The sequence below is a fragment of the Callithrix jacchus genome, chromosome 12, assembly GCF_049354715.1.
Source record: "Callithrix jacchus isolate 240 chromosome 12, calJac240_pri, whole genome shotgun sequence".
NCBI classification, from domain to species: domain Eukaryota; kingdom Metazoa; phylum Chordata; class Mammalia; order Primates; family Cebidae; genus Callithrix; species Callithrix jacchus.
The window spans coordinates 68,434,876-68,456,805 of record NC_133513.1 but is presented as its reverse complement, the minus strand read 5'-3'; the positions used below and the strand labels follow the sequence as shown (position 1 = coordinate 68,456,805).

General features: G+C 40.6%; 1 protein-coding gene across 6 annotated transcripts in view; it reads left to right on the top strand.

Moving 5' to 3' along the window:
* Nucleotides 1-21,930, top strand: part of ARID5B (AT-rich interaction domain 5B) — a 199,357-nt gene that overhangs the window by 101,394 nt on the left and 76,033 nt on the right. The gene's annotated exons all lie outside the window — the stretch shown is intronic.

Sequence of the window (21,930 nt, the reverse complement as noted above, 5' to 3'; positions counted from 1 at the left end):
TTCCATTGTTATAAAGTACTGTAAAAATGCACCAATGGTAACCACTTCAGTACTAAACAGTGGATGGATAGATAGAAAGAAAGAAAACAACTTCAGTGCTGTATGGTAGATAGACAGATAACCACTTCAGTACTCTACAGTAGACAGACACTTAGAGAGATGATAGATAGATAGATAGATAGATAGATAGATAGATAGATAGATAGATAGATAGATGATAGATAGATAATAGATCTCCATGTCCCTGAATTTTTTCATACATACACACACAAGACACACACACACACACACACACACACACACACACTGTGCCCGCCGAAGATGGATATGTGCGCGCACATCTTTATCTGCATCTCTGTCTCACTGACTGGTCATGTGTCTCTATAGACAGATGGGGAGGAGAAGATATCACATCACCAGTTTGGGAAGACTGACATGGTACAGTAGATGGCGAGATGCAAGCCAAGACAGTCGTTCTCTTACAGTATCATTTTCTCATCTGTTTGTTGAAAAGATTGGATCATATCAGTGGTTTTCATGGATGCCAGAATACCCTGGGAGAGGCTTATCAAACTACACGTGTTCCTCTGAATTTCTATACTTAGAGACGTGAACACCTACCACTTTCACCCTTCCCCTTCTCTAGAATCACTACCCCAGAGTGACTGCTGGGATGGCTGAGGCCTTCTGAATCCCTCACAGCTACCTGGGCTGAGAAGAGCTTGAGACCCTTAGCCTGGAGAGAGCATAGGGTCCCTTTGACCTGAAACATTCCTTGATTCTGTTGGCTGACATTTTTTGAGAATCCCTAGTTGGCAGATTATCCAGATTACTCTGCTTATCCTTTGCACACTTTGGTATGGTTTCAGGAGTCCACTGTGGCCTCTTAAATTGGATTCTTCATGATTCTAACAGCCCTGGTGCTGATGCTGGAGAAACGTTGCAAGTAGATATGTGAACTGAGTCGGGGTAAGGATGAGGAGATGGGATATGATGACCAAGAAGGAAGGGAAGAGAGAGAGGAAGAGGGACAAAATGATCTAAGTTCATTAGATTCAAAGGACCTTGACACTTTCTCCTTCTAAATTGTTTTTTTGGATGTCTTTCACAACTCTGGCTTATCAAATGACTGCCATTCTGTAAGAGGGCAATAGTATTTGTACCAATTATTTTTTCTTCTTCAAAGAAATGTATTTATTGCCATACTTTTAATATTCAAATATCCTTTGACTTCAAGTAGATAAATGTACGCAATACATTTTTTACAATACCCTCTTTTCAGATGAGCATTTACAAATCGTCCCTTTTCAATACCTGTGTTTGAGGTCTTTTTCCGCATGCCGGGCTCCCAAACCTCGCTTCCTACTTGCTGCTCAAGAAGTCTCTAAATTCCTGACACACAATAAAACTGAAAGCATGTGCTCCCTCATTTAAGAGAATTCAAAATTAGAGTTTCACAATGTAATATGAGGAAAAAAATGTTTTAACCTTTTTGTCTAATTTAAGAGTTATTAGTCATTGAGTTTCAAAGCTGTTGCATCTAGAATTGGTAATAGAAAGAAATTCCAATTTAACAGCGATCACAATGGTTATTAAGAGTTACTAAATTAGTTATAAATGTTCTCACAAACACAAGCATCTGACTTGTGAATGTTTTCCTGAATTTTCTTCTGGTATAGCTAATTTTAATGCTGTTTTTCTTCTCCAGCCTCTTAAAGTGGAAGCTTTCTTTTGGAATAAAGGTACCTTTAGAGACCTTCTAGATGGCTAGTTTAATAATTAGAGTATTAGAATTTTTTTTAGTTGTTTGTACTTCAAATAGTTTCTACTTCTTAAAGTCTTTCATGTTACTAAGTGGACCAAAAAGCTTATTTTGAGCGGATTTGAGCAACTTCACCCACATCCCTCCCCACTGTCCCACTTTCAGTCACAATCTAAATTTCCAGAGAGTACCCTTTTAAATCTCCAAATGGTTGCATTTGAAATTGACATGGGTTAAAGTGTTTGTTAAAATGTGGTATTGAGTCTCTCCAACCAACTAACAGTTGGTGGAAGAACATAAATTTAATTAGTGACTAGCATTAAACAAATGTTCCTAATATTAAACACTGCCAGATGACTGGAACACTTCTGTCAGATTACCGAGAGAGAGTGCCAGGGGGCCCACAGATGAATTTTCTACACAGTATATATTCTGTACCACACGTTTGGTGACTTCAGTAATTGGTCAAATGTAATTTAGGTAACAGTATGCCTAGGCTGTAAAAATCAAATTTTATTGGCCATATCACCAGGTGGATGAATGGTAGAGCTGATGCTTTATAGCATTTAGCAGCTACACCTTTGACACATGAAATTCATAAATTGCCATGAAATACCTCCAAGGTCCTTCTCAAAAGGACATTGTCTGCTTCCCTATGATTGAATAATGTTTATTTTATTAACTAATATGCTTTTTGCTTTCTTCTATTAAATGCGATTATGGAGTGGGGGTGAGAGGAGGTGTTCAAAAGATAAATAAAATTTGGTTCTTGCTAGTTTTGAGAATTTAAAATCTAATTGGGGAAGACAGGATTAACACACCTGAAAGGTTAACTAATGTTAAAAGAAAGTCAATGATTAAGTATTTGATGTGTGTTGTGGAAAGCAAGTGTGGTAGGAATTAGCAGTGGGCTGAGAGGTGGATAGAGATGGCAGTCTTAGTGAGGGGTTCAGGGAAAGCCTTCTGAAAAAGGCAGGGTTTGATCTGGTTTTAAAAGATGGAACAATTTAGTAACTATTCATTTCTAATTTTAATAAAAGATTGAAAATGTCGAGATTGTGTAAAACTCATGTTCTGACCTTCCATTTTGGGTAATGGCTGCCTTCACCCTGGATAAACTGTTGGTCTGTCTTAGATTTATTCTGCCCTTATTTACTACCCTATGGGTGGGTTTCATAAAAGTCCTGATGTCCTCTCTCCTTGCGGGGCACACGTGTGACTCAGTGACCAAGCCTGGCAGGAACCCAGGCTGTGACTTTGGAGCAGGGGCTGGCTTTCCATATTGGATAGGAATGAGTCTGAGTTTTGCTGTGTGCCATAGAGCTTACCTGCATTCCCCCAATTCGTCTCTGAAAATAGACTTTGCCTTGTGGGATGACCTTGCCCAGTTGTCCATACACCCACTCACCCCTCATCCCCACTGCTATTTTAATGTTGTCTACTGAATAACAAGTTTAATTGAACAATAAAAGTAAGGCTTTTAAATCTACAATGAGTCCCTGTAAATAAATTCTCTGTGGAATTTTATGAAGCGATTTAATGAAAAGTTTGATTAGAAACTATTAAAGAAAAGTAGAATAGATGAAATTTCATCATTTAGTCCAACATTACAGTAGTGTCATTTTGATTTTTATTTACATTGAGATATTCAGAATTGAGTAAATATATCCTGGTTTTAATTAACTATCCTCCTTACTTGGAAAAGGTTATTTTAGGCTTGAAGGGTTTTGATAGCATACCATCTGCTTTCTTCACTGTATTTTATTCAGGTCCCTTCCTTGCTTACAGAGCTGTGCAATGTCTAAACCTATGACATAAGCATAAATTGAATCATATTAATGGTAGGTGATTGAAAAGCTTCAGTCTCTACATCCTGCTTGCATTCTTCCATCTTGTCAGTTACACTGCTCTTAAAGGCAATAAGCTCTTTACTTAGCACAAGAGAATTGACTATTTTTAAAACGAAAGCAACAGACTCCCCATTAAAGCATTATGAAAACTCATTGTATTGTACATGCAATTAGGAAATGAGCTTGTAATACCAATGAGGAGAAAGTGATGTGAATGGCAATTTTTTCTTCATAAGAATCTTTATCCTGTACGTAATTCCTGCCTCCACTGTCCTGTTAGAATAGCCTAACATCAAGCATTCACCAACGACCCCTACCTTACTTTTACCTTTTTAAATGATTCCTCTTTTGTAAAAGGCATGGTCATTTATATTGTGTTATTTTCCATGCCATAGAAAAAACAAACACATACAAATATTTTTGCTGTTAGAACAATAAAATGTCCACCACTCTGTAATGCACAGTGTTTACATTGATATCACACAGATTGATTTCACATGTGTGAAGTGTTGACAGCTAAATCCAAACAGAGGCACACTCAGTACAGTAGATAAATGGATAACTTTAAGGTACTGGCTTCCATCAAAGATATGTAAGGCAGCTCAATATACATAAATAAGATGAAATCAGTTATTCAAGGTGTGTGGGACTAAATGGATTAAGAAATGGTGACTTAAAAAATAGATAAGGTTTATTTTGGTCTGAGGTTTGAATTGCAAAGAAGCATAAGAAGTTGAGGTTGGGCTTTTAAGTCTTTTGGCAGAGGGGTGTGTGTGTGTGTGTGTATGTCTTGACCAGGGAATGGGGGTGTGTGTGTGTGTGTGTGTGTGAGTATGTGTGTGTGTGTATGTATGTCTTGACCAGGGAATGGGTGTGTGTGTGTGTGTGTGTGTGTGTGAGTATGTGTGTGTGTGTATGTATGTCTTGACCAGGGAATGGGTGTGTGTGTGTGTGTGTGTGTGTGTGTGTGTATGTCTTGACCAGGGAATGGGATGGGGCTAAAGGAGAGATGTGGTAATTCATCTGGAAAGAAAAGAGATGAGTTGGCCTGTCATCAGGTGTTTGGTCCATGTGTAGACACCATGAGCTCTGATCTTCAGGGAGAAGGGGTTGGCTATGTCAATATGAACATACACGTTCTGCTGGGTACCAGAAAGGAGGGACAGCAGGATATAGTGAAAGAGTGCTAAGCTTACAGGTAAATAGCCCAGGTTTAAATCAGGGCTTAACCATCTGATTCTCTATGCCTCTGGGCAAGTGACATAAGGTACCTCACTTGCCCCATCTGTAAAATCGGGTAATAACAGCCAACTTGCCAGACACAGAATAAGTCTGTATTCACTTGATTTAAAAAAATCCTCTTGAAGAATGAAGATTCTCTATGTTTCTTTTAGTCTATGTCTTGGACAACTCATATTCGTCCAAACTGATCTTGTTTTTCAATCGTGAAGGAACCCAATTCCCTAAGGCTCCTGGGGTCTTACTGTAATAGAACTTTAATGGAAAAGAAGAGTTTTCTACTTTTTACGGTATGTTTTTAAAGAAGCTTTTCTATTTCTGTACTGAACTTTCTGGACCTGTTTTTCCTGCGGAGTGAAATAATGACATTATGGACAAAAGAAGAAAAGGAAAAGGGTGAGAGCAGAAGAGATGAAGGGACAAAACCTTGAATTTTTTATGAAAGGAAATTCAGGATGTACAAAATTAATTTGAAACATGAAGGATGAGCTGGGCTCTGCCTCTTCCTTTCTAAACATCACATGTTTTTCTGGAAATGAAAGGAAAGGCAGTTGTTTTGTTAAGGATCATGGGAATTTGTAAGTGAGTAAACATTTTTTTTTCCTTGCCAAAGTAGGTTTCATGGTCACAGTGATTTCGATGATCAAATGGCTTTGTTCTTGGCCCCTGTCCGCATTCATACTTTTGCTGCCTGCCAGAGGTACCCACCAATCTCCCAAATGATAAGAAGACACACATTTTTCTTTCCTTGACGCTAAGTGGAAAAGGAGTTGTGCTTCTTGGATATTGCTCTTTATGCAGAAGGCCTTAACCTTCAGAGATCTCACTTGGAGGACCGTTTTGTTTTGGAAATTTTCTAGAGGTTTTGCTTATTGTTAAAGAATGGACTAACCAGGCCAGGCACGATGGCTTGCACTTGTAATCCTAGCACTTTGGGAGACTGAGGTAGGTGGATCACCTGAGTTCAAGAGTTCAAGACCAGCCTAGCCAACATGATGAAACCTCATCTCTGCTAAAAATACGAAAATTGGCTAGGTGCAGTGGCTCACACCTGTAATCCCAGCACTTTAGGAGGCCAAGGTGGGTGGATCACAAGGTGAGGGGTTCAAGACCAGCCTAGCCAAGATGGTGAAACCCAGTCTCTACTAAAAATGCAAAAATTAGCTGGGTGTGGTGGCGGGTGCCTGTAATCCGAGCTACTTAGGGGGCTGAGGCAGAGAATTGCTTGAACCAGGGAGGTGGAGGTTGCAGTGAGCCAAGATCACACCATTGCAGTCCAGCCTGGGTGACAGAGTGAGATTCTGTCTCAAGAAAATACAAAAACTAGCAAATTAGCTGGGTGTGGTGGTGGGTGCCTGTAATGCCATCTCCTCTGGGGGCTGAAGCAGGAGACTCTCTTGAACCCATGAGGCAGAGGTTGCAGTGAGCCAAGATCGAGCCATTGCACTCCAGCCTGGGCAACAGAGCAGAAACTCTGTCTCAAACAAACAGACAACAACAACAAAACAATGGTCTAACCAGGTCACTCTTGGTGTTTTCTCCTTGTTGGATGTGCTACCAAAATGAAAACAAAGACAACATTAACATCATCACACAGCATAGTAACCCAAACCCAACTCAGTGCTATAGCGTTGTAATGGATGTGCTCTGCGATACACGTAATGATTAATAGATGTCTTAGCTTCCAAGACAGTAAGACAAAAGTAGAGCGAGAGAGAAGACATCCTTGGGCAGAGGCCTCAGAAACTAGAATACCATTTCTCTTGGGTAAAGAATTTGTATGTTGCTACTGTAAATTAATTTACAGAGTCATAATATGTGGAATAGCTAAGATTAGTGGATTTCTTTTATATTTTTTTAACTTGAAAGGAGATTTAAAAATAACTCTGGACACCTTTTGTAGCTGAGTGGGCTCAATGGGTTATTAAAAACTATTTGGACTCATGGGTACAATCAACTTTTGTTCACCCCATAAGATACGATTTGTGTCTATGTTGACTAATATTTCACCTAGCATTTCATCTAGAAAAGCGAGAAAGTTATATCCCATTACATTAGCAACATCAACATATTTCTCTCTAGGGTGGAATAGACATTGTTATCAATTAAACACATGTACATACTACAGGAAAGAACCAGATAATTGAAAAATGACAAGCAAAAGTGCAGGTCTGGGGTAGCGGTGGTGGAGAGAGATTCAGAATAAGTCTATGCTCACTTGACTTAAGCAACCCTTTTGATAAATGAAGATTCTTTGTAATCCCCTTTATTCTTTCCTGCCAGGGAACTAGATTGATCTAAGTTCCTTGGACTGTAGTTAAGGCTGTCTGGAGACGATTAGAGCCTATTACAGTGCCTGACTTGATATGCCCTCATTCATTCATTCATTCATTTAACCAGTGTATATTACATACCTGGTACATGCGAGGTGCTGTTCTGGTCTATGAGTGCAACAGTTGTGAACAAGACAGAAAAGTCCACACTTTTATAGGGTATGGAAAGGGAAGTGATAAAATGTGAGATAACTGTGAAGATTTTTGTAAAGATTAAATGAGCTAATGAGTAAAATCACTTAGATGGTCCATGTCAGTACTGTTTAAGTACTCATTGTTAACTGACTCTTCTTGTACCTCTTACAGCACCCAACACAACCTCAACCACATATTGAATCTGTAGTGGTTCCTCAGAAAACACCCACAAAATTATTTCTTATCGATACAGACTGCTGGGGAAAATGGAGTTTCATTTAATATTAAAAATCATTCAACATCACTTATTCCAGAAATACTTGTCTGTTTGTCCCTGTGCATGGAAGGCGTATCCTCAGATGTCACAGATGTGGCTCCTTCCCATCATTTGGGCCTTGGCTCAAATGTCTTCTCCCCAGAGAAGTCTTCTCTGACCATCCCTCTTCCAGAAGCCCGGCTCTATCCCATCACCCAGTGTGTCATTATCTTTCTGTAACTCATCATTATCTGAAATTAACTCCTATATTTGTTTCTTTACGTGTTTACAGTCTATCCCACCCTGCCCCCCTCAACACAAACACACGTGCGCGCGTGTGCGCGCGCGCACACACACACACACACACACTGCCACGTAAGCTCTTTATAAATGTATATGGGGATTTTGTGTCTTGTTCACGACCATATGTGCAGGGAGCAGAACGGTACTCAGCACATAGTAAATGTGAACTAAATGTTGGTTATGTGAATTGATGGATATGTTTATATTGCGTGTCAGTATCCTTGCTATCTCCTGTTTCACAGATAAGGACGCTGAAACACAGCAACATTTCATGGCTAGCAATTGGCAAAATCAGCATCTGTGCTCAGTGTCTATCTCTTTTCACCTTTACACTAGGCTGCCTCTCAGCCCAGACCCTGCTCAGAAAGAGCTCTCAGGCTTCCTGAGATCAGGTGGGTGCAAAACAGATAACTGATCACTAGCTTTCTAGATGATTAATGAACAGTAGATTTTGTAGGATTTAAATAGAGAGATTGGTGTGTTGGGGAGTGGTTAGGAGAGGAATAATCACAAGAATTCAAAAATCTGAAACCCATTGGCTTGGAATGAAGAAACGCTTCACCAATACCCTTCATCTCTGTTATGCCAGCCACCAATACCCTTCATCTCTGTTATGCCAGCCTCCTTGCCTCAGCCCTTGCTGTCCTTATGACACTCCAGCCAGAGCAGTCATTTTTCTGCTCAGACCTCCAGTGGCTTCCCATCTCATCAGAGAAACAGAAATGAGGATAGGGCTCTTTAAGAGCCCAAACTATTTAGAAGTTGAAGGGGGCAGATAGTGAACTGCTGTGTGTTCTCATGGACTCTGTAAGACATGGGGTTTCCATGCTGACAGGACTTTCATTATACACCTCTCTGTAATTTTCTGCTTAGAATGCATTGGCTTTCCCAACTTGGCATTCTTCTTTAATGAAAAAATTATAGGTCTAATTTCAAAAAATGAAATGTATGCAAGCTTTCCTGCTTCTGTCACTTTTTTATTTCTGTAGCACATAAATCATTTCCCTTTTTAAAATTAAATTTCGCTTGCCATGATTTGGTAATGGGTTTTCAAAGGAGGCAAAGTAGCCAAGCTCTTGGCACAGGAGCCAGCTGTACTGCTTGCTCAGGAAATCTTCTCATTGCTGGCTGGTGTGGGCCTTGATTCCATCATCTGGGCTTTATGCCCCCTTAGGAAGTTGCCTAGAAATTCTCTCACTAAGAAGCTCTTCTCAGAGTGGCTGTTTTGGCTCTCCAGTTGCCATCTTGCAGGACAAAGGAACACACTGGGTTTGGGCAGAAGAAGATTTGTGCATCCTAATGCTCCTTGGGTGCTTATACATTCATTCATTGGGCGCCAACTATGTTTAAGGCAGAACTCCAAGCATTGTTAGGATGCTAGTGCCTGCTCTCTAGACAACTGAAAAATCAAGTTGTCTGAGAGAAGACTTGGAGCAATAGGCCATTACAAATGTTCTTTGTAATCCTCTTAACAGTCTTGCATTTTACCCATGACCGACCTCAGGGAGGTTAAACAGCTTCTGAAGGGTCACAGACCTGGCATGTTGCAGAAGTAGGGGTTAGCAAAGCAAACCCCCAAATGCCCCCAGGTCTACTGACCCCAAGGGGCACGCTTTCCTGCTACAAATGCAAGAAGCCTGGAGCTCAGAGTCAGAAGTTATTTTGAAGTTTAAAGGAGAGGATATCTGCCAAAGCTTGTCCATAGGAAAGTTTGCCATATAACAGACACCGCAAGGCAGTTGGCTAAGGGCTAAGTGAGGAGGTTAAACTGTAGGTGCCACTGGAGTTAACAGTTGCATAGAAGAGGCCCTAATGTCAGAGGAAGCCGATTAGAGGAAATGGATCTTCAACTGGACCTTGAAGGACTCAAAAAGGAGGAAGTTATTTCAGGTGAGGACGTGGAAAATACTCTGGACTTTGAAGCTCAAAGAAAGTGATTGTTTCCTCTGCCATTTTTAGCTTTCTGCGCAGACAAAAAGCAGCCTCCACAAGCAAAAACTCTTTTTCTTTTCCTAGAAGATGTTACGTTCCCCCGAGGGAGCAAGTATTGTGAGTCCTCTCATAGACCCCCATCATGGTTAGAACCCACGGGAAGTTTCTTGGAAGAAAAATCCATGTGTCTCTTATTAAATTGGATCTTTCCCTTGGGCCTATGAGAAGGAAAAGGAGGGAGGCACCAACTTTGCAGCAGAGGTAAAGGAGTGAGGGCCCTGCTTGGTTTCCTGGCCGCTTAACGGGCTGCTTCTAGGCTAAAGGAGTCACTTCAGAATAATCATCTTTAGCATTTTGTGTCTTGTCCCTTAAGTGTTACTCAGTACTTTTCCAAAGATGTTTTCCCCGACTCTGTCGTTATTAAAGTTAATGGCTTCAGTTGCATTTCTCTTGACTAGACTCTAAGCTCCTTGCGGGGTAAGAATCAGCATGTTTGATGAAATGATATAGAAACACTGCTAGATCCCAGAGGGCTTCAAATCTCCATCATCTTATTTCTTTTCCTAGATAAGTATTTCGTGGCCTCGGTCTTTCTGCTTTAACTCCCTGCCAGTTGATTTCATTCTCAAGGCAGAGTGTCAAACTCCAAGGAACTGGGTTTTTCCTCAATTTTTTTTTTAATCTTTTCAAACCAAAGAGACAAGTTCGTAATTTGGCCAGTGTCTTTGGCTAGAGATTGTTCATTTGCTATGATGCTTAAACGACCTTTGTAGTCTGCACAATCTGGAAGGGTGCTCTTTCTAAGAAAGACCAGGGGCATACTTAAGTCAGGACAAATGGTAGTCTGTATCCAGAGGTCACCATCAACCTTCCCAACTTCTTTTTTTGGGGGCTGGAGACAGAGTCTTACTCTGTCACCCAGGCTGGAGTGCAATGATGCTATCTCAGCTCACTGCAACTTCCACCTCCCGGGTTCAAGTGATTCTCCTGCTCCAGCCTCCTGAGTAGCTGGAGTAGCTGGGACTACAGGTATGTGCCACCATGCCTGGCTAAGTTTTTTTATTTTTTAGTAGAGATGCGGTTTCACCCTGTTGCCCAGGCTGGTCATGAACTCCTGTGCTCAGGCAACCCGCCCGCCTCAGCCTCCCAAAGCACTAGGATTACAGGCATGAGCCACCGCGCCCAGGTGCTTTCCAACTTCTAACACAGATACCAGAATTCACTGTGGCCAATCAAGAAACAGTGGCTGGTTGCTTGATAGCATACAGGGTGTTATCAGGTTTCTAATTAAATGTGGCTCTATGGGTCAGGAACATAATACAGACCACAGTTCAGGCCAGAATCATGTCTGAAAGTGTTAAGTAAAAAAGGCTTGACCGGCCACAGTGGCTCATGCCTGTAATCCCAGCACTTTGGGAAGCCAGGGCGGGCAGATCACAAGGTCAGGAGATTGAGACCATCCTGGCTAACATGGTGAAACCCCGTCTCTACTAAAAATACAAAAAAATGAGCTGGGCATGGTGGCACATGCCTGTAGTCCCAGCTACTTGGAAGGCTGAGGCAAGAGAATCACTTGAACCTGGGAGGCAGAGGTTGCAGTGAGCTGAGATTGTACCACTGCTCTCCAGCCTGGGTGACAGAGCAAGAATCTGTCTCAAAAAAAAAAAAAAAAGGCTTAGCCAGTCTAACATTCTTATATGGAAGACTACTTGGATTGTACTGAAACCCCAAGGATCCTTTATGGATCACTGGCTTACTGCATGGGCTTTCTAGTTGAGGCATTCTCTTCGGAGAGTCACCTGGAAGATCCTAGATAGGCAAGTTCACAACACACAGGGCTCAGTAGGACACTTTCCTCCTCTCAGTCCCAGGCATGAATATTACATCTTTGAAGTAGGAGATCACATCTTTTAACAAGGGTATCACACACAGCACCAGAAACAGTACTTTATCAAGGAGCTGAATCCCACTTCATTTCCAGGACATACCCCTTCAGAAAGACAATGGATATTGATACTAGTTAGTTCTTTTGAGTTTTGTCTTTACTGTGGCACAGATGCAGGCACCATGCTATGCAGAATGCATTTTATCCATAGCTGTTGAAAGAAAGGAAATTGGAATGTGTCTGGACTAAAACAAAGCCAGGGAGTGTTATGGCGGCCCCAGGAAGTTGCCTTGCAGACCCTTGGTGCCAGCGTCACCTACGTGAGCTGAGGAGGTGACCTCAGAGACATGGAGAGTTTGGGCCTGACACTCCCAACAACCCTGGTAACTACTCATGCCACCCCCAGTCTTGTCATAAGAGGAATGTCTTGCACATGCAAGAAGATACCTCATACTTTTCAGAGCACCTCCTCCTAGTCTGGCCTCTGCCAACTCTGTAGAACTGGGAGAACTAGTGTCATTGACCCCACCGGGCAGTTGAAGAAGCTGGTCAGGTAAGTCAGCGGCTACATGTCAGCACAGTAGTGAATGAAGCTAAGTGGAAACCACAGCTAGACTCAGGCACCAGCTACTCAGCCTTTGCTCTTAATGCCATCCCCCCAAATGTGGCCGGAAGCTGAAGGGCATGGCATCACAACTGCGATTATATACAGCAAACCATAATTAACTGGAATCTTCCATTAACCAGATGCTCCTCCTCTTCATTCCTTAGTAGCATAATTCAAGAAGGAAAAAAAGGTAAACAGTAGAAACAGCTTATATGTTTTCAAAATATTTTTCTCATTATGAAGTTATTTCCATTATGAAAAGTACAAGTAGAATAATAATAATAATGGCCACTCTTCTGTGAGCATGGACCACATGTCAGGCCTTATGCTAAGCCCTTTACATACATTATCCTGCTTCATCATTACAGCATTCCTTAAGGAAGCCCATGTTAACCATCACGTCACAGGGGAGGAAACAGCAGCATAGAAAAGTGAAACAATTTCAGCACTTTGAGAGGCCGAAATGGGCAAATCACTTGATCTCAGGAGTTTGAGACCACCCTGGGCAACATCCCTTTTCTACAAAACAAAACAAAAATTAGCCAAGTGTGGTGGCATGTGCCTGTAGTCCCAGCTACTCGGGAGGCTGAGGTGGGAGGATCATTTGAGCCTGGGATGCCCGGGTTGCCAAGATCACGCCACTGCACTACAGCCTCCGAAGTAGCTGGGCGCAGAGGTAAGACCCTGTCTCTATTTAAAAAAAAAAAAAGGAAATTTAAATAGGCAAAGTCACAAAGCTAGTAAGTGGTCAGGCTGGATTCCAGTTCAGATCTGTCTGGCTTCAAAGTTGGTATGCTTATCTACTCTGCGGCCTCCGTAAACACCATCCACCATCTCATCAATGTTATCCATTTCCCTCCAGTCTTTTTCCAAAGCACTTTCATTTACTTGGGAATATTTTATTTATGCAATTTTATATATTCAATTTCTAGTTATTATAAAGCAAACATTACCCATATTCTTATAAACATTTTATGAACTCCATTTTAATGATTGCTTAATATTACATAAAATGAATTTATCACAGCTTACATAATCCCTTTTTATTAGTTTAGATTGTTTCCTGCACAGTTTTGTTTTGTTGCTGTTATGTATAATATATAATTATAACACACATCTTTGTACATAAAAGCATCAGCACTTGATAGATTCTAGGAATCCCTTATTGCTCAGATTGTTTTCCTTCTAAGCAATAGCAGAGAAATCAGATAATCAGAGCCTGCTGTGGACCTGGGTATTTTCTGAGAGCCAGTGCTCAGAATGAAGATCCAGGGCTCCAAAGCACCACAGGAAAAAACTTTCTTCAGTGAATACTGGGCACGAGAAAGAAAGTGAGCTCAGACGGCAATTTTCACATCTGCATCAATTTCCTGAAGCCCTTACAAAAAATTGGATTCTTGGGGTCTGCCTCAGACCTTCAGAATTTGAAGGGGTAATATCATATAACCAATGTTTTTTTTAATAGACAAAAATTGTACATGTCTATCATGTACAATGTGTTATTTTGAAATATGTATACATTGTGGAAGGGCTAAATTGACCTAATTAGCACATGCATTACCTCACATACTTAACATTTTTTTGGTAAGGAGAATACTTAAAATCTATTTTCTTAGCGATTTTTAAGAATACATCTTTAACTGTAGTCACCATGTTGTATAAAAGATCTCTTACTTCTCTTATGTAACTGAAATTACACATCCTTAGACCAACATCTCCTCAACTCCCCCAACTCCTGGTAACCAGCATTCTACTATCTACCAGTTCAACTTTTTCAATGCTATGTGTAAGTGAGATCTTGAGGTATTTGTCTTGCTGTGACTAGCTGACTTCACTCCACATCATGCCCTCCAAGTTCTCTCGTGTTGTTGCAAATGGTGGCAGAATTTTCTTAATGCTAGATAGTATTCCATTGGGTATATCTACCACATTTTACTTTTATTCATTTATTTTTTTTGAGACAGACTCTCTGTCGCCTAAAGTGGAGTGCAGTGGCACAGTCTCAGCTCACTGCAACGTCTGCCTCCCGGGTTCAAGCCATTCTCTAGCCTCAGCCTCCCGAGTAGCTGGGATTACAGGCACACATCACCACACCTGGCTAAGTTTTTGTATATTTAATAGAGACAGGGTTTCACCATGTTGTTAGCCAGGATGGGCTTGATCTCCTGATCTCGTACCACATTTTGTTTTATAATTTTTATTCATAGCTAATAATACATATTTATGGCGCACATGTGATACTTTAATATTTACATGTTGTAATGATACTTTGATCCTTAGATATTAATGATCAAATAGGGTAATTGGGGTATCTATTAAATCAAGCATTTACTATTTCTTGATAAACCTTATTTTAAAATCTCTTCATCCTTTAATGAAAACTTACATTGACTCACAGTCTTGGCTATTGTGAATAGGGCTGCAGTGAACATGGGAGTGCAGATGTCTCTTCAACATATTGATTTCCTTTCTTTTGGCTATATACCCAAAGTGGGATTGCTGGATCATATGGTAATTCTATTTTTAAGTTTTTGAGGAACCTCCATGCTGTTTCCCATAATGGCTGTACTAATTTACATTCCCTTGTTACCAATATTTTAATCACACTTTATGCACACTTAAGATTGAGGCTCAATACTGAAGGAATGCCTAAAATTGAAGTTGGTGGCAATGGAAATGGAGAATGGAAGTTGACAAAGTAGTTGTTACCACCAACTCCTCCTTCCATAATTGCTTCTGTTCGAATGTGATGGAGGAACTGTTGAGCTGGTGCTGACAGGAGACAGGGTGTGGTGCGCAATAGTGGCTGGAGGTGTAGGGGGTATGTTCCTTGGGCAGTTACAGACTCGCATAAAAGGCTTTGCTGGTAAAAGTGCAAAGCCCTGGCTTTGGAGGTATATATACCCTGTATGCTATTAACTACCAATTAATTAAGAAAAAGTACAGTGTACTAGAAAGGGCATTTGGGAGTCAGGAGAACTACGTTCTGAATATGACCCTCATCCCAAATAGGGAGCTCTGGGACTCCATGTCTTATATGTGAAATGGAATGTCAGACCGGTTTTTGCACTTTTTTGGATCTCACGTCCCTTTGAGAATCTGATGAAAGCTTCTCATAAAAAGTGCATGCAAACATAATAAAAATAATAATGGCTTTGAACAATGTTATTAGCAAAAATTGACATGTCAGGCAAATACAGAACATTCTGCATATATTTTCCAGGATTCGTAGAGTATATGAAACCTCAAATTAAGAACTCCTGGACTGGGTGATCTCTAAGAACGCTTTCTGTTCTCACATAGTTGCATTCCATCCATGAAACAGAAAAGATGTTTCCAATGATTCTCTGTAAACTTTACACTTCATTAATTAGGACAACTCATTTCCTTAGAATTTTAGTTAATGAAAATATAATAATGACAGTAGATCATACCTTTTATTGAGAGCATACCATGTATCAGGCACTGTTAAGTGCCTATAATCTGTGTGCCTAAGAGATAACCACTTACTGAAGTGTTAATAGGATAAATACTTCAGTGAAAAGTTCATTGAAGCCAACGTTTTCTAGAATTGATTGAGCACCTACTATTTACATTATCTCTTTGATTTTCACAATGATACTTTGAGGTAGGGATTGTGCCCGTCTCTGCTTTTGCAGATGAGAAAACTGAAGCTCAGAGCTTTTCAAGGAAGTCATCGAACACAGCTACTTAAGTGGAGCTGGGATTCAAGCCTTGCTCTGTGAACTTCAAAGCAGTACTCTTATAGGTTGTCTTGTGCTTCTTTTTAGTAGCCTATTAACTGTTCTAATTCATTTAAATGAGGAGATTTCGAGAATCTGACTTGTGCTCACTGGGACTTTTGTCGAATACATACAGCAATGCTCCTAAGGGGGAAACGGCACACTCTTCAAATTCACTTGCATAGTCTTTGCTTTTTCACCCTAAATGGTGTGAGTTTTTTGTTGTTTTTTTTTTTTTAAAGAGACAGAGTCTTGCACTGTTACCCAGGTTGGAGTGCAGTGGCGATATCTCAGCTCACTGTGACCTCTGCCTCCCAGGTTCAAGCGATTCTCCCATCTCAGCCTCCTGAGTAGCTAGGACTACAGGTGCCCACCACCACCCCAGCTAATTTTTGTCTTTTCAGTAGAGAGGGGGTTTCGCCATGGGGGCCAGGCTAGTCTCAAACTCCTGACCTCAGGTGATCCGCCCACCTTGGCCTCCCAAAGTGCTAGGATTATAGGTGTGAGCCATTGCACCCAATTACCAGTGTGAATTTAAACATAATTTTTCATCTCAGCCTTTTCTGGCATATGTGGAACACTTGCCATCGGTGAATTGTTCCTCTGGGAAGACTCAGAGGATGACAGAGTTTCTGCCTTTAGGAGATTCAGCACTGGGGCTAAGGTTCCATCACTGCATAGCTGGCTCTATTCTCATGGGTCAGTGTGCTGTTTACAGTCTACTGTCCATAGGACAAACACAAACCACTAGTCATATCCAGCCCTCAGCCTGTTACAGAGTTTTATTGGCACACTGCCACACTCATGTGCTTATGTCTTATCTATGTGTGCTTTTGTGCCACGACAGCCGACTTGAGTATGGCTCACAAAGCTGAAAATACTGACATTCTGACCATGTACAGAAAAATGTTTTGACCTCTGATATGGACCAACGAGGTTCATCAAATTTCAGACATCATTTCTGGCCAGGCACAGTGGCTCACACCTGTAATCCCAGTCCTTTGGAAGGCTGAGGCAGGTGGATCACAAGGTCAGGAGATTGAGACCATCTTGACTGACACAGTTCCACACCCTGACTCAACTAAAATTACAAAAAATTAGCCAGGCATGGTGGCATGTGCCTATAGTCCCAGCTACTCCGGAGGCTGAGGCAGAAGAATCACATGAACCTCGGAGGCAGAGGCTGTAGTGAGCCGAGATTGCCCCACTGCATTCCAGCCTGAGCAACAGAGTAAGACTACATCTCAAAAAAAAAAAAAAAAGACATAATTTCTAAGACACATCATTTTTAAATGTGCCATACTGCCTATACAATAAAAGGCATTGCTGGCTGGGCATGGTGGCTCACGCCTATAATCCCAGCACTTTGGGAGGCCAAGGTGGGTGGTTCACGAGGTCAAGAGATCGAGACCATCCTGGTCAACAAGGTGAAACCCCGTCTCTACTAAAAATAAAAAAATTAGCTGGGCATGGTGGTGCACGCCTGTAGTCCCAGCTACTCGGGAGGCTGAGCAGCAGAATTGCTTGAACCCAGAAGGCGGAGGTTGCGGTGAGCCAAGATCGTACCATTGCACTCCAGTCTGGGTAACAACAGCAAAACTCTGTCTCAAAAAAAAAAAGCATTGCTGATTAACAATTGTAAAATGCCATCAATTGAGATCCCACAAATTCTGTAGATATTGAACGTGAAAAAAGGGTGCATCTTACAATCCAAATTCAATACTTTTCAGAGTGATGTTTGAGGGACATTAAAATAAAACTCTGAAAATATGGATTGTCTTAAAGACAATTTTACCCTGCCCATAAGTCAACCAGTCTGCTGTTCCCCACGAAACCTATAGTAACAGACCATGTGATAGGACCCAGTGAATTAGAAAAGTGCTGGCTTCTTGGCATCTGTCCTCCCAAAGACTGTTGCTAATAATGAGTGGAAGAAATATTTTGGCATTGTCCTCTGATACTATTTTCAACTCCTGTTAGTATAAATATTTGGGGTGTTTCAATACAGTGGGTTGTGTGGCAGTAAAATTGTTAGTTCTTGTATCTTAGGGCTGGGATATTTGAACATTTTAAGAACAGCCTGTCCTTAAAATGTGTTATGAGGCTATGTACAAAAGGCTTTGTAGTAGTTTGGAATGGGAAGCTTCTCAGATGTTGCTTATGGTCAGATTCTTACTAGTCTGAAAAATATGCTAATTATATACAAGCCTCTGAGCAGAGAGAGTGAACTCAATATTACAGTTTGAAACTTCCTCAAAACAAAATCAGGACACTACGTAAGGGGAAGTAGTGATTAATGCATAAACAGTATGTGCCTTGTATGTGTACACAAATTGTCCATTATGTCCACATACATTTGTATGCTCACATAAACTGCCCAGGCAGCAAATATATTTGAAAAAATAAGTCATGGTTTTGGGAGGCCAAGGTGGTTGGATCACCTGAAATCAGGAGTTCAAGACCAGCCTGGCCAACATGGTGAAACCCCCTCTCTACTAAAAATGCAAAAATCAGCCAGGCGTGGTGGTGTGCCCCTGTAATCCCAGCTACTCAGGAGGCTGAGGTGAGAGAATTGCTTGAACCTGGGAGGCAGAGGCTGCAGTAAGCTGAGATCACACGACCATACTATAGCCTGGGCAACAGAGCAAGACCCTGTCTCAAAAAAAAAAATAAATCATGGTATTTTGTTTTGTTCTGTTTTTTTTTTTTCTTCAAAAATAGAAATTTAGGAATTCTGAGTCAGGCCACATATTATTTGACTAATTCAGCTGCAGAGTAAGTTATTAATGACCCCCAGATGTTGTTTATAGTGATTGGAAATTTTCGGTTGTGAAATAATATTTTCTTTTTTGTGTGTGCAAGTGCTATTTCTTCATATGCTCTACAGCATCTGAATAAAAGTTTGATGGCAGAACAGTTTGCATGTCCAATGTAATTGCTTCTAAGTGAGCTCTTCATTCTTCACATTTTTAGCTCTAATTGCTTTTTTTCCCATATGTCTAAAAATAAATATTTGCAAGTTTTGTGTTCTGCTGCTCATTGTAATACATAAAATATTTGTACACTGAGCAAAATTCACTGATAATGTTCACAGTGGGCTATTTAGAGAAAGTAAGGTTTATGTGGTAAGTGGAGATAAAATACATTTTTATTATTTAATAGTATAAATGCCAGAGAAAGCCATTTATCTTATTTTGAAAGAATATTTTTAAATGAGTGGCCAGATATTTGACCTCTAAGATGATTTAAATAGATTCAGTTGGAAGAAAAGATCCAGTGTCAAAAATAATCGGGTTTGCTATATAATGGATATTTTAAGTGATCTTTGGAAGGTGGCAATTAATTTTTGATTATCAGGGACAGAGGCCCCACTATGTAGACTATCCAAGTCCCTGACTTCCTGGGCAGACCTCCTCTCCCTTCATTTGAGTTTATTCCAGCTCATTAGCACCTCCACCCGAAGGTTGGCAGAGAAAAGGAAAGGAAGATAAAATGAAATCACTTCTGCTGCTCTTAATGGCCCTCGGAAAGAATGGATCATGAATGAAATAGAAACCAGTGGGAAAAATAAGCCATTGGATTTTCTGTGTTTTCTTTTATCCTTGCCTTCCTTTGTCGGCACAGATAATCAATAGTTGGCTTAAAGACTTTTAAATGAACTCTAGATCCGAAGGCTTTGCAGTTGTAATAGCAATATCATTATTCTCTTTACATTTCCACTAACTGGGTAGATGCTAAGAGGTAAATATTGCCTGGTCTCCATGTTGGCATGAGATGTATTCCTGACCCTTGTTTTTTTATTTCTCAAACCTGCCCTCAGTCAGCTTTTATGCACAAAAGGTAATTTTTGTGAGTGTTCAGAGACAAACATCTGCTTGACCACCCTGTCTTGTGATCATGTCTTATGATCCTGACCTGGTGATATTTTGCATTAATGGAAGTTGGCTGATTTGGTCTTCCCCGTCGTATTTACTTCTCAATGTGTTGCTATATTTACAGTTCACGCAGAACAGTCTGTGACAGAGGTTTGCTTTTATCAGGACAGCTGCTGGATTCATACCACATCTCCAGGTTCTGTTAGACGTGACAGTAAAGTCATTCTTCACTGCTGGCTTTACTTTAGCCATCTTTCTAATGTGTATTCTTGAAAGTATCCTGGCTATATGAGTCTCAAATTTCAGTCCCTCTTTTAGACCACCATGCAGCCCAGAGCTTTGGAGCTTTGCCTTGGAAGCTCCTTCCATCAATCAGAATAGCAAATTTACATTGTTAGGTTCCCTGGAGGTGTGGGAGCTCTGGATTCAGCAATTATTGTGAATAAGAACCTTGCAGCTAGGGTGAGTGCCAACATTCCGAGTGCTAGCACAATGGAAAAGAGAAGTGGTTTATGTTAGAATATGGTCACATTCTTCTGATTAAACCCACTCAAAAAAGACAACATTGTAATATTTTCCAATGACTGTTTATCATGAATTACGTCAGCCTTCATTTAAATTGCTATTATTTCTCCTTAATGCTTCTTGGTGCCTGCATAATTTACTGCACTGGCAGCCTCAGGACTATGAAATAACCTTTCACAACCACCATACAATAGTAAAGAACATGGCGTTTTTGTTGTTAATTATTATAGGACTCCTTTAACTTTTACAAAGTGACATAAAATATTGTTGAGGTATTTATGATTCAAGCTACTTTTACATGGATCTATTTTGCTTCTGGCTAGTTCTTAACTAAAGCAATCATTTGTGGTTATTAGGCCGCCAGAGATGTTATGTCAGAACTGGTTTAAGAGTATTATTATGTATCGCATGTCATACACTACATGTCAGCACTTGAGGCTGTCTTTCAGTAAAAATGAATGTAATTTTAGTTTGTGTTCTTTTAGGGATTGGCTATTTATAAGCTAACCTGAGTTCATTCGAAGGTGTCCCAACCATTTAGGAGCTTGTCTCAGCCTTCCATCATACACTCTTAGTCTCTTTCCTGTGGATTTAAGACCTTTCCAAAACAAACTTTGGCAAAGGTTTAATTCAGAGTGAAGATTTGCTCCTAGGGAGCAACAGAATTAGCAAGCACTGGTTAATTGCCCGGGACTGAGCTGGTTCTGATTCCCACAGTTTGTGGTTATTCTTATAGATTTCCTAGGCAGTGAGTCTTCTAACTGTGACCCTCTGAAGGGAAGGAAGGGAGTCCCGGCCCACAGAAGACCCTGCCTTATATTCCAAGAGAATACCCTAACTTTTTGGAGAGGAGTCTTGAGTAGAGGGGAGGTAGAAACAAAAAGGATGGGAACATGTTTGAGTTTCCACAAAGCTACACTTCCAAGCAAACTTTGAATTAATATGTCACTCCCCTGGGTTCCAAATACTATGCATATTTTCCAGTCCTTGCTTATTTAAAGCAAGAAAGGAAGGGCGTGCCAGAAAGTTTTACAAAGAATGAAAACACATTAATGACTCATGTGAACAATTACTGATTTTCTTAACATATAATTTCTTAATTACTGTCAACCAAAATAATTTTCATGATCATATTTTTTCCTCCCCTCCCCCATCTGTGTTTAAAAGCCATAAAGTAATGATCAAAGAGTCTGTTTGATCAATAGTCGGGAAATTTAACTCCTTAATTCCTGGTGGATTGATGGGACTTTGACATCGGATATTCTTCAGAATAGTCACCTCCAACACAATGGACAAAATGAGCTCTCCAGTAAAACAAACAGCTTTGAAAAGAGCTCAGGGGCATTTTCTTTAGCTTGAATTCAAGGAGGAAATTGTGACTTTTATGAAACTTGCATAAATTTACATGTATCCTGTCAGAGTTTTAAAATTAGACAACATGCCTGAATGCCCTGGAAATGAGTCTGCCATCCAGATTTAGAGTGC